This window comes from Staurois parvus, unplaced genomic scaffold (assembly GCF_062004578.1).
Source record: "Staurois parvus isolate SC_StPar_1 unplaced genomic scaffold, SC_StPar_1.0 ptg000530l, whole genome shotgun sequence".
In the NCBI taxonomy this organism is placed as follows: domain Eukaryota; kingdom Metazoa; phylum Chordata; class Amphibia; order Anura; family Ranidae; genus Staurois; species Staurois parvus.
The window spans coordinates 11410065-11421387 of NW_028318326.1; the positions used below are offsets into that span (position 1 = coordinate 11410065).

At 44.6% G+C, this 11323-nt stretch overlaps 1 protein-coding gene across 3 annotated transcripts in view; it reads right to left on the reverse strand.

Annotated features, from left to right (window-relative positions):
* DCAF17 (DDB1 and CUL4 associated factor 17) overlaps positions 1-2127 on the reverse strand; it is a 55024-nt gene extending 52897 nt beyond the window's left edge. Inside the window, exon 1 of one of the 3 annotated variants that reach the window (XM_089690522.1) lies at positions 2052-2127. The gene's annotated coding sequence lies outside the window, so the exon portion shown is untranslated. The remainder of the gene's footprint in view (positions 1-2051) is intronic. The other 2 variants (XM_089690520.1, XM_089690521.1) reach the window with 2 other exon arrangements.
* Between the last annotated feature and the right edge of the window lie 9196 nt (positions 2128-11323).

The window sequence follows — 11323 nt, forward strand, 5'->3', positions numbered from 1 at the left end:
AGCTCTGATATGGGCTAGAAACAAGTCCTTATCTCTTCATCTCCATTACACGAGGGGCTAGACAATTAGTGGTTTACAGAAGGGAGCTAGGAAAGAAAGTTTTCTTCAGGAATTCTCACAGGAAGTGACAAAGACAATGCATTTCTGGCAGGATCAGCAGGTATTTTCTGTATTTGTTGAAAATGTTATTAGGTAAAAAATATAAATAAAAAATAGACAAATAAAGAAAACTAACGCAGATGCCACATCTAGTTATCCTTTAAAAGAGAGGTGTGGGAAATTAAAAAAACAACAACACACATAGCCACCTAGATGGTTACCCCCTGCTGGCTACACACCGAGAAATTAGCAATCAAAGACCACTGATCACTCAGTTCTCAGGTCAGCTCTGTGACAGTCATCGCATTGTGCTCTGCCCCTCCAGCACTGGAACGCCAGGCTGTGGTGGTGTCAGGAGTGGCTGGCTAAGGCCCTCAGCAGTGCGTCAAGAGACTGAACCAGTTACCAATCAGGCATCTGTGAGGGATCTTGACATTATTCTTGGGATACCTGGACTGGCTCTGTGATGTCTGCTGACAGCGGTATTTCGTCTGCGGTTGGCTGAATCTGGATAACAGGAGTGTAGAACGAAGTGCCCTCCTGTGTCCCACAGGAGAAGTATGGGCAAAAGAGCTTTGGCCATACTTCCCCTTTAGGGCCAGTTCACACCACAAAAATGCACTCCGGATACATTTTTTGCTTACAGTTTAAACCACACTCTGTTTCGGTGCAGTTTGCTATGTTCTAGTACAGTTCTGTGCAGAAAAAATGTAGCATATTCAACTTTTTTTTTCTGCACTGGAAAATGACTGGAACTGGGTGGCACAGTGGCTTAGTGGTTAGCACATCTGCCTTGCAGTAAATGGGTCATGGGTTTGATTCCCTACCATGGTGCCTCCTGCATGGAGTTTGCATGTTCTCCCTGTGCTTGCGTGGGTTTACTCCGCGTACTCCGGTTTCCTCCCACACTCCAAAGAAATGCTGGTAGGTTAATTGGATCCTGTCTAAATTGTCCTAGTTTCTATGTGTATGTATGAATGTGAGTTAGGGACCTTAGATTGTACACCCCATGAGGGTTAGGGACCGATGTGAATGTACAATATATATGTGTAAAGCGCTGCGTAAATTGACAGCACTATAAAAGTACCTGAAATAAATAAATAAAACTGATTGCACTGGTGTGAACTAGGGACACCGGAATACATGTAAAACATTGTGCATGCATTTTTGATGCAGAAAAAACCGCACTGGAGTGCATCTGGTGTGAATTAGCCCTTGAACTGTAACTGAAGACAAACTTTTTGTTTAATTTTAGGTGGAATAGAGATGGATTAGAACACCTGTCAGGTTTGTATTGCTGTCTGTTTCACCCTCTCTATTTGTCCTGTTTATCATTCTCACCAAAAGTGAACGTAAAATCAAATCACACATTTTGGGTTGTCACCAGAACAGTAATGGAGGGGAAATCTTCTCTCACTTTACAGGGATTTCCTCTCATGTCCTCTTTGTTTATGGGACAGGAACTGAAGGGAAATCTCCACACTGGGACACAAATGGTAAACAAAAAACTGACGGGTTATAACCCTCCCTTACTCTATCCAAAATGGAAAGCCAATAGTTTAGCCTATAGTTCTACTTGCACACAATGTTGTGGTATATGATTGTAGTGGGGAAGGGACATTAGATGGCTGTTCCTCAGTGCCAGGAACTGATGTTACGGTTTCATTACTTTCTGTAAAGTGCTGCAGAAAACATTGACATTTAGTAAATGAGAGGAAGAAGTGAACAGAAATCAATAACAGTAGGCCTGAAGGTGCAGCTCTGGGTGGAAGGTAAAGGAAGCCCAATATATCCTGCCTGGTTGTATAATGGATACATGATGCTGTACCTTTACATATATGCCAGGATGGAGAGGCTGTTCTCTGTCACATTCTGCAATGATGTATTAAATAAGAACCCTGGACATAATACAAACCCCTCTGCACACATGACACATACAAGAACACACTCACCTCCTACACACAGAAGTCTGAATGAGTCCAGCAGCAGCACTGAAAACAAACAGTAATCCTTCACTTCCGGGTTGAGCCCCTGCTGCTCTTGGGAAATGAAGTCTTCTGATAGGCTGCTTCATTGAGTAAGCGGCCTGGAAAACTACAACACCCGGCATGCAATGCGGAGTACTTTAACTGCGGCGTGAGTTAAGAGCCGCACACTTCCGCTTTGGTTATTGTATGATGTGTTGATATACAGCGTACAGCTCTGCTACGGGAACTCTGTTACCTGACTGCATGAAGCTGCGGTTTGCAGGGACTGGCACACATTTTGCACTTGTTGCATGTAACGTGGGAATTGTATTTCTGAACAGACCAGCAATAAAGCATTGAAGAGCAGAAACAAATCAATTCACTAAAGCAGGCTTTCGCAAATGGTTCCTCCAGACAGAGGTTGCTTGAGCAATGAGCAATATCGGCCTCTCAGGTTCCCGCTGACACCATCGATATTTTTACCTACCTATAAGGGGGTATTTCTTCTCAGTGACCTCATGTAAGGAACATTCTTCCCATTGATCATCACGTGAATGTATCATGAGTTGTAGATACAATAAATTTTCCCAGAGACCAAAAAGTAATTTCAAGGGTTCCTCTGTGTTGAAAGGGTTAAGAAAGGCTGTCAAACACAAGACCCATGGGCCGAATTCGGTCCCCTAGACCATTTCATGTGGCCCTCACACCTCTGCTGTAGCTGCAGCACCCCCATGTCTCCACCCCCAACTTGTGTCAGCAGCAGAGAGGAGGACAGAACTCTGCCAGATCCTGTGCTTCTCTGCATAGCTGAGAAGAGGCTTGTCTCTGCCCCTTCCCCCTTGTCTCAGCAGTCGGCAGCAGGGAAGAGGACAGAACTCCTCCGCCAGATCCTGTGCTTTACTGTGCAGCCGTGGAGAGGCTTGTCTCTGCCCCTTGTCTCGGCAGCAGGGAAGAGGACAGAACTCCTCCGCCAGATCATGTGCTTTACTGTGCAGCTGTGGAGAAGCTTGTCTCTGCCCCTTCCCCCTTGTCTCAGCAGTCGGCAGCAGGGAAGAGGACAGAACTCCTCTGCCAGATCCTGTGCTTTACTGTGCAGCCGTGGAGAGGCTTGTCTCTGCCCCTTCCCCCTTGTCTCAGCAGTCGGCAGCAGGGAAGAGGACAGAACTCCTCTGCCAGATCCTGTGCTTTACTGTGCAGCCGTGGAGAGTCTTGTCTCTGCCCCTTCCCTTCATCTCAGCAGAGAGGAGGACAGAACTCCTCTGCCAGATCCTGTGCTTCTCTGCATAGCCGAGAAGAGGCTTGTCTCTGCCCCTTCCCCCTTGTCTCAGCAGTCGGCAGTAGGGAAGAGGACAGAACTCCTCTGCCAGATCCTGGTGCTTCTCTGCGTAGCCGAGAAGAGGCTTGTCTCTGCCCCTTTCCCCTTGTCTCAGCAGTCGGGAGCAGGGAAGAGGACAGAACTCCTCCGCCAGATCCTGTGCTTCTCTCTGCCCCTTCATCTCAGCAGTCAGCAGCAGAGAGGAGGACAGAACTCCTTCTATAGATCCTGCACCTCTCTGTGCAGCCGCAGCACTTCCTTGTCTCCACCTCCTTTGCTCTCAGCATTCAGCAGATTCTAGCAGCTGACTTTAGCCCTCCTCTGGTCTTCCTCCAGACTCTGCACTTTCTGCTTCCCAGTTCCACCCCCAGCTTCTTCCTGGCAGAAGCACAAGGTAAGGGAGGTGGCCTTTGACATCTGATGTATGATGGGGGGGGGGCTCTGGACATCTAGCTTTACTGTCCCTTAGAGGGCAACCACAATGCTGATGGGGCCCGCAATGAAATTGAGTTTGACACCCCTGGCTTAGTAAGTGTGGCTCATTCAGATGGGCTTTGTGGCCCTTACAGTGTGGATGAGATTCTTGTTTCTGTGGCTGCAGTTCTGTGCAGGCACTCTGTGCTTTTCTATGGCTTCGGTTAGCCTTGCAGTTGGGGGGGCAGCAAAAATGTGCCGTTGAGCCCCATTTCTGTCGCCCACCAACCACACTCCCCCTTAAGCTGCAATAGGCAGCTGACAGGGGTGTTTACATGCTGCGGCCATGATGCTTCACTTCATGCCTGTGGCAAAGTTCAACTGATATGTGTCAATCAGCAGATGGCAAACCCACAGAATGCTACATATTCAAGTAAATGGAGGAGTGCCACATACGTCCTGCAACCTCGTGTACCGTGCAATTGTTTGCAAAAATGGGGTTAAAATAGGTGGGGAGGAGGCGTTGCATCACTCGCCGTGCACTCGTGCAGATAATGCTCCGTTCATTTCTTCCCTGGCTGTAGTGTACAGGGAAGGTGTCAGCAGAAACTAGTAGTGACGTTAAACATGTCTTTTCCTGGTTCTTTACAGCTATGGGAGATCCATTCACTGGTCTCCCCCCATCCTGTGGTACCCACCATTTGCATGCACAGTTCAGTTTACATCTCCGACACAGTCACTGTGAGCTGCGATGACTGACTTTGCACAAGCGTTACATCATCTTGCACCGGCTATTGAAGATGCCTGAAGACTTGCACCTGGAAGGAGCCGGAGAGAAAATGCTGGTGATGGACCCCTCGCAGACTTCAGACCATTAGTGAGGACGTAAGTATGATGTGATGACTTTTGTTCTGCTTTATGGTTAAGGCCCCTTCATGGATGAAAAACAGACACTCATGTATTTCTATGGATCAGCGGATGTAAATGGATGATCAACTGTTTACATCCGTTAATGTTTGCATCCGTTAACATCTGTTTTTTTTAACAGAAGAAAACCCTATTTTTCTTCCTTAAAAATAAAATGGAACGGGCAAAAAACAGATGGAAACGGACAAAAACCGGATGTAAACAGACAAAAAACAGATGGAAACGGACAAAACGGATGAAAAAATGGATGTAAACGGAAGAAAAACTGATGTAAACAAATGAAAAACAGATGTAAACAGACACAAACGGATGTAAACAGATGAAAAACGGATGTAAATGGACAAAAAACGGATGTAAACAGACAAAAACGAATGTAAACGGACGAAAAACGGATGTGAATGGACAAAACGGATGAAAAAATTAATGTGAACGGACAAAAAACTGATGTAAACAGATGAAAAACAGATGTAAACAGACAAAAACGGACGTAAACAGATGAAAAACCGATGTAAATGGACAATGTATGTAAAGGACAAGGATGTAAACAGACGTAAACGGATAAAAAACGGATGTGAATGGACAAAAAAGGATGTAGACAGATAAAAACAGTAAATGGACTAAGATGGATGTAAACGGACAAAAAACGAATGTAAAGAGACAAAAACAGATGCAAACCAACAAAAAAACTGATGTAAACAGACAAATACGGATATAAACAGACGAAAAACGGATGTTAACAGACAAAAAAAGATGTAAACAGACAAAAACGGATGTAAACTGATGAAAACTGGATGTAAACGGGCAAAAACCCAGATGTAAACAGACAAAAACAGATGTAAACGGATGAAAAACAGATGTGAACTGATCCGTTTTTTCTTAGAAAAAAATGTGACTGAAGTGATGAAAAAAACGGAACGTGAAAGGAAAAAAGTACCATACATGAAAATGTGGCTCTCCATGAGTCCGAAAGTGCCAGGGATTTTATACCTCGGCACACAGGAGCTAGTAAGCATCAATGTCTATGAGACCTAATATATGGCAAGAACAGCACTGTAGAATGTCAATGCGGGGGGAGTTATCTAATTGCTTTTGCTGATCAGAATGTTTTTTTTTCCTCTGTTAGAACAAACGGGGTTTTTTTTGCTTTTCCCTTCTTCAACTGATGTGTTTTTTTCAGTCTGTCAATGCTGTAAAGGTTCTTGTATATGGATGCCAAAAATGTCACGTATTTAGAAATTAACCAATTCAATACCGGGCAATTTTACGCCTTCCTGCCCAGGCCATTTTTCAGGTTTCAGCGCTCTCACATTTTGAATGACAATTGCGCAGTCATACAACATTGTACCCAAACTAAAATTTTAGCATTTTCTTCACACAACTAGAGCTTTCTTTTGGTGGTATTTAATCAACACTGGGGTTTTTATTTTTTGTTAAATTAACAAAAAAAGGCCGAAAATTTTGAAAGAAAAACACGTTTTTCTTTGTTTCTGTTATAAACGTTTGCAAATAAATAATTGTTTTTCATAAATTTAGGCCGAGATGTATTCTACTACATGTCTTTGGTGAAAATAACCCAAATTAGGATGTATTTTTTAGTTTGTAGGAAAGTTATAGAGTTCACAAACTATGGTATAGATCTGAATATTGATCAATCCTGAAGTACTGAGAGACAATCTAATTTCTTGAGGTCCAAGAATGTCAGAACAGTACAGATATCCCCCAAATGACCCCTTTTTGCAGAGTAGACAGTCCGACGTACTTCATAAGAGGAATGGCGAGTCTTTTGAAGTTGTATTTTTTTTGTCATAATCTTTTGGAAAATGAAAAAATTAAAAAAATAATTTTCACTATTTTTTTTTTTACATACTGTCACCAGTGCAGTACAGCGTCATCATATAACTGGCATGGCGGTGATCAGGGACACTGACTGGTGACAGTATAAAAAAAAATATATAATTTGTTTTTCATTTTTTTATTATTTTTTATTAAATTGTTTTTCTTTTTTTTACGATTTTATTTTCATATTTCACTATGACCAAAGTAGTACATTGTTACCATAGTAACATTGTATTACTTTGGGGAAGTGATCAGTATTTTTTTTTTTTTTTTAACACAGTTTGCTTATAGCAAAGAATTACTTTGCTATAAGCAAGCATTTACCTGAATGACATCGATTCATTCAGGGTTTTTTTTTTTTTTTTTTTGTGCTTAGCTGTGATTTGCCCACAGCTAATCACATGACACAGCTGGGCTGCGATTAGCCCAGCTTCTGCATGTGATCGCTGTGACCAATCACAGCTACACCCACTAGTATACAATGGATGGCATGAATGAAGCCATCCATTGTATACAACTGTCATGTGACCTGCTGTGATTGGTTACAGCAGGTCACATGGTATCGGCAACAGGGCCGGTACTCAGATCTGTCATCGGCCGTGTCCATGGTACACGGCCGGTGACAGATCGCGCCGCTGCGGGGCTCTGCAGGCGCGCAAACTGCACATGCCCGGGAGTACGCCATATGGCGTCCACCCGGAACACTAATGGCTTTTGAACGCCGCCATTCGGCCATTGGCGGCTAATAGTTAAATCTGAACTCTAGGGTAAGCAAATACAAGAGGCATGTGTACTCTTCCTTGCATTTTGGTGTGCTTTGTGTGTCTTCCAGATCCGTGCAGTAATTCAGTGTGAAACATTGCCCCTGTGCATCCTGTAATAAAGCCCGGTCACTGCTATTCTCTCTCTTTGTGCAAGGAAGCTGGTCTTGTATCTGCCCCCTCCTGTAGTTTTCTGCAGCCAGCGTGTAGTGGGTGGAGCCTGCTGGGTCCCTCCCACAGGTCTGCTGTCTGTACAGACTATATGCAGCACAGTGATGATTTTACTGCTATTTCACAAGGTAATAACTGGGTTTCCAAAGGCATTTGGTGCAGACAAAGGATTTCAATCTTTTTTTTTAACTTTCTTTTTAGTGAATGTACCCAGGTGCCTGCCTGCTAGAGGAGTGCTGCGGGCTTTCTCCCTTCTATCCTCCCCACCCCCTGCCATTGTAAAGATGTGTGTTTGGTGTTGTGTGTCCTTCAGCCGGCTTCTTTCCTCAACACCGCCATGCCGCTGGAGCAGCTCTCTGTGAATCCCCTGCTTGGGCCCCCCTTCCTGACAGCAGTGGTGGCAATACCCACAGGGAAGGAGAAAGAATAGTGCATCCACCCTCCCCTCCCACCTGAATGATGCAAGCGCGCAAACGACACTGGGACATGTCTCCAAGGAGCACAGTACCATGCAACAAATGGGAGCGTGGACTTTAAATCCCAGAGATCAATGCTGAAAAAGGAAGCAAGCACAAGACTTTTCTTGGGCAATTCTGTGGAGATCGGCGCAGACTAGTGCAGGCAGCCAGAGTGCAGACCTGCTGCTGGGATTTCTACACTATACTAGAAAGGACAGAGTCTGTGTGGAGGCCGGAGTGCCAAGGACTAAGCTGTGAGAGTTCCTTGCTTCTGGAGACTGGAGCTGAAGGAACCATTTGCTGTGTGTGCCTACACCAGTGAGGACCAGAGCTGAGAAACTGAGCCTTGAAAGGACCTCTCCATGAGGACTGAGTTACTGAGGACCAGATTTCTAAGAACAACAGACCACCAAGCGTCCAGGACAAGGTTCACATTGTACTATTGATGAGTGGATATAGTCGTGCTTGTATTCCGACTGTTAGTGACCCAATGCAACCGGAGACTGCCCTTTTTGCCTAACAACCCAAAAGTAGTTCACTGCATGCACTGTTAAAGAGACGGTAACACATCCACCACTGTACAGTTTGGACCCCACCGTTTGCCAGCTGAAGAAGCAAAGCAGGCGCCATTACTGAACAGTTACTTTATAGGGGAAACCCTGTCTCAGGAGATTATCCATATACAGTGCTCAGCATAACTGAGTACACCTCTTTTGAAAAGTAAGATTTTAATCAATATCTCAATGAACACAAGAACAATTTCCAAATTTTTGACAAAACTGAGATTTATAAAACATTTGTTTAGCTCATTACATGAAAGTAAGGTTAATAATATAACATAGATGACAAAATCTTCAGTTTTATTACAGTTAATTGATGTAAAAATGAATACACTCCACAAAAAAACTACTACATGTAGTATTTTGTATGACCTCCATGATTTGTAAGGGCAGCGCCAAGTCTTCTAGGTGTGGAATGAACAAATTGGCGACATATTGCAACATCTATCTTTTTCCATTCTTCAAAAATGACCTCTTTTAGAGCCTGGATGCTGGATGAAGAGTAATGCTAAACTTGTCTCTTCAGAATTCCCCATAGGTGTTCAATTGGGTTCAGATCAGGAGACATACTTGGCCACTGAATTACTTTCACCCTGTTCTTCAGAAATGCAACAGTAGCCTTAGATGTTTGTTTTGGATCATTGTCATGTAGAAAAAGTGAACGAAGACCAAAGGCACAGAGTGATGGTAGCATCTTCTTTTTCAATATAGAGCAATACATCTGTGAATTCATGATATCATCAATGAAATGCAGCTCCCCGACACCAGCAGCACTCATGCAGCACCACAGAAGGACACTGCCACCACCATGTTTCACTGTAGGCACCATGCATTTTCCTTTGTACTCCTCACCTTTGCGACACCATACAGTTTTGAAGCCATCAGTTCCAAAAACATTTATCTTGGTCTCATCACTCAAGAGTACAGAGTCACAGTAGTCTTCTTCTTTTTCAGCATGGGCCCTGGCAAATTCTAGGTGGGCTTTTTTGTGCATGGGCTTTAGGAGAGGCTTCCTTCGTAGATGACACCATACATGCCATTCCTCTGCAATGTACTCTGTATTGTGTCACAGGGAACAATCACCCCAGTCTGGCTTTCTACTTCAGCTAACTACAGTGAACTTGCATGGTGAATTTCTTCAACCCTTCTCATCAGAAGACTCTTCTGTCGAGGTATTAACTTCTATGGATGGCCTGGACATCTCTGTGAGATGGTTGCAGTTCCATCTTTGTTACATTTTTGTATCACTTTTGCTGCAGTATTCTGACTGATAAGTAAAGCATTGCTGATCTTCTTGTAGCCTTTATGTCAGGAATCAAGGAGTGACCAGAAAGGTGTGGACTGACACAGGGAAACGCAGGTTTCAGGTATAGTATAATACAGGTTATTATTAGCCACCCAGATATATATATAAACGCACAGTGAACAAACCAACCTTCCACTAATCTTAGGAGGTGCAGGAACACAGGCGTAGTCAGGGCTGGAGAGGTGGAATGGTCAGGCCGGCCGTAGGGTTCTGTAACGACTGCCTGGTGGTACCTCTAGCGGTCCTCAGGGCAGGATTCCCCAGGGCGCGGAGTCTAAGTCCCTGTCTGCTATTCACCAGGGCCCCTGATGGTGGGGATGGACTTGGAGCAGACAGGAACCAGGTCGCGGCCCCTGAGTACACCTGCTAGTGATAGAGGGATCCGCCAGAGGTATGTGCAGGTACGGCTGGATCCGTGCAGCATGGATGGATGGCAGAGTAGTGAGCGTGGTCAGACGGGCCAAGTCAGCAACGTGCGGGCAGCAAGGTATCAAAGGAGCAGGCAGAGAATGGTCAAGGTCACAAGCCGGGTTCAGTAACTCACGGACAGCGCAGTACAGAGGATCAGGCAGAAGGATGGTCAGGGATGAGCCAGTAGTCAGAACAGGAGACGGTCAACAGGAATCAGGATCAGGCAGGGTCGGCAACAAGGTATCTTCTCACAGGAACTAGGAACAGGATACAGGGGCTCATGGGAAAACATACACCAAGGCCCAGAGCACAGGCCTGGTCATGCCTTATATACACCTTTCTGTAATCAGCCCCAGGTTTGGCTGATTGTGAGCTTCTGGCTGCTAAGAGCACCCGCTGGTCAGCTCTGGTACTGCAGCCCACACGGCAGGAGAGTCCCACCACCAGTGCTGAGAGCACCCGCTGGTCAGCTCTGGTACTGCAGCCCACACGGCAGGAGAGTCCCACCACCAGTGCTGAGAGCACCCGCTGGTCAGCTCTGGTACTGCAGCCCACATGGCAGGAGAGTCCCACCACCAGTGCTGAATCCATTCCTGACACTTTACTTTTCTTGTGTAAAAAAATTATTTTCTTTCTCAGGCCTTGTGACATTTCTCTTCCATGTGGTGCCATTGCTGACAGCATGAAATGGGAAGGGATTTCCTCTGTTAAGTAACTCCCTTTTTTATTCAACTGTCTGTTGGACACCTGTTTAATGAATAATTAGACTCACCTGTAGTTGAATTCTTGTTAATTAGAATTTTGTTGTCTAAAATTTAGCTTTGCTTCTAAGACTTTCATTGGGGTGTGTTCATTTTTGCAACGTAGTCTTAAATGAATTTGTTAGGAAAAATATTTTTTTGTGTGTGCAAATTAACAAATCTTGTTTGCAATCAATGGCCTGCATTTGTGGTTGTAATTTGATTATGAAAGGAAAGGAAAAGTTTTCTGACAAATCTCTTGGGGTGTACTCATTATGCTGAACATTGTATATCCCAGACTATACATAGCAGGATATATACAGTAATTACAGAGTGCAGTCTGATACACTGCTAGTGG